Consider the following 2,635-nt stretch of genomic DNA (forward strand, 5'->3'; position numbering starts at 1 on the left):
TTCCTTGGGATACTTTACATCAGTGCATGAGATAGGACAAGTCTTTTCCCAGGGAAGATAGGTGCATGTTAGGGGCTGCAGCCTATCAGGATATATTTAGAGAATGCAGCTCTTCTTGCTTGCTACTGGAGCCCTTCAGGGACATTTGTAGCTAACTTGCTGGAATGAGGAAGCAGCCACTAGGTGGTGCAATGTTATTAGATTTCAGCGTTGCTCTGTGGGATACAGGAGGAGATATGAGAGCGCCTCTTCTTCCTCTGCTCCTGCTAGATTCCCCCCTCTCCCCATCTCAGAGGAGTTACTGTGACAGAGGGACTGACATGGCACCTAATACAAACACAGAGCCGTCATTCTGGTCCCATGTCCTAAGATTCCCTTTTTATAGGGAGCAGGGCTTCAGTTATGGCCCCTAAGCAGCATTTGAATGAATGCTCAGCTCGGTAGTAGGAACTAGAGCTTCACTGAGGATCAGGCCCCTGTGCCCATTATTATTCATTCCCTTGTGTCTCCCTCATTAAGCTTCATCCTGTGACTGAAACCTGCTTGTGTTTAATCTCAGCTCAAAGGTGAAATGGTTTGGAAAATTGCTCACAAAATTCTGTAAGTGATTCCTAGTTGGATTGCCATTAATTTCATGGATTGGGTCCTCTGTGAGATCAGTAGATGCGGGAGGGAGCTGGGGTTGCTAAAAGTGTGTGTGTGTGGTGGGGAGGAGGGCACACATCTGTGGTAACACGGGGGTAATTGTCTTCTCAGCTTGGAACCTTGCTTTTCTATGGTCCCAGCTCTGCAAATACTATGCTCCCTGCCAGCATGATGCCTCGTGGACTACAGCGGTAGTGGTACTATGCGAGTGCAGGGGGAGCTGATGGACAGGGGCTTATGGTCATTTCCATGAACACTCCAATCCTAGAATTGTATTGCACTTGCGCTCCTAGCAGACCCATGGGCCAAGCTGCCAGAGACTCAGGTCTGTGCAGGTCACTAGCAGAGCATCAGTATGAAGCCTATGTGCCTTTTAACAGTGGTTAGGCAAAAATTAGGGTTTTAAGTGGTACATATGTCTTGAGCCAGCCCTTTGTATAAAGGAATCTTCTAGCTTTTGCAGGATCCAACCCCAAAGTTAAAGATGATAGCCCCTAACTTAAACAGCACTTCCTCAATTGATCTCAACCTGTTTTACAAAGGGAGGTCATTGTCATTAGACCCACTTTACGGATGGGGAAACTGAGGTACAGAAGACGGCAGTGATTTGTTCGAGGTCCATTAGGCACTAGACACAGCCACATACAGAACCCAATGCTCTGTCATCTGAGCCACCCTTTTTGTAGGGCCTCTTTTATGAACCCGAACACCTACAGGCACCTAGTGGAACTACAGAACAGTTCTGGTGATGCCATCTAGCTACAAAAAGGAGTAAGTCACTAAACACTGCTGAACTAGTAAGGATGTAGTACAAGAAGAATAAATCAGTTTCCAGTTAAGCAGTTTGAAGGCATACGAGCCAGAAGAAGGGAAAATAATATAAAATTTGGGAATGCAGCTCCTATTTGAATGCACAAGAAATTGAGATAATTTGGGAAGGAAATTAGCACAGGTTTTTAGGAAGAGAATTACCTTAGAACATCTCCCAAGATCTCCTTTCTATTGATATGGTTCCTATGTCCTCCCCTACCTCTTCAGATGCTGGACTTGCTCCTGGGAAGCATCAATGGAACAAAACTTCCTGAGAAACCTCTTAACAGGATAGAGATTATTAGTCACTGTGAAAGTTAATGCTATTGGATGATATGTTCTTCATTAAACAGGCATCATTAGCCCCTTTCTTCTTGTCCTTCTAGTTTTGTTTTAACCAGCTCTGAGCTTTCAGTGTTCTTTGTAAGTGGCCTCAGTTAGAAAGTAATTCCTTTATAACCTTTTAGTACAGCCTGTTTGAATTTATATCTACCAGTCTGAGTGGTTAGGTTATACCTTGGGCATTATAATTAGGTGGGTGAAGTGGAAAGGCACCTGGAATATACAAGGGTACCTTCTGCACTTTGTTAGGAAAGGAGATCATAGGTATCATTTGTCAAAAACTAGGGCCCATACCAGGTGGGAAATGCCTATCGGTAGAGGCCAGTAAGAAATTTTCTACACCATATACAATATTCAAGCAATGCTTAGGCCTTTCTGCATGGGGTGAAATTCATCTACTGTGAATTTTCCACTCAAATATGGGCCCTTTTCCTAGTGTGAAAATGAGCCATTTCCAAGATTGCCAGGAACATAGCTAGCTTGGAAACAAAATTCAAACAGGAAGAAACTGCTCATGTGAAATACAGTCGGAAACCCTGCCTCCTGTTTACCCAGTGTATTGTACTGCAGGCTCTTTTCAAAAGGAAGCCTGGTTTGAACGGATGTGGGTGGAAGAGAGCCCGAGTGACCACATTGTGGCCCCAGAATCTTAAGTCCTGTTGGTAACGCTGCTTTGATCTGGTTCCTGTTAAGAGCAGGCTTTAGATATAGGCGCTTCGCATTTTCAGCCACACATCACCTTTGTAGAAATTTCAACCCCCTAACCAGTAAGTGTTCAGGACTGGTGCCCCTTGATTATTGTGACAGAATGATCCTTTGGCTAAGAAGCCAAGATTCC

Source organism: Alligator sinensis, unplaced genomic scaffold, assembly GCF_000455745.1.
Source record: "Alligator sinensis unplaced genomic scaffold, ASM45574v1 scaffold511_1, whole genome shotgun sequence".
In the NCBI taxonomy this organism is placed as follows: domain Eukaryota; kingdom Metazoa; phylum Chordata; order Crocodylia; family Alligatoridae; genus Alligator; species Alligator sinensis.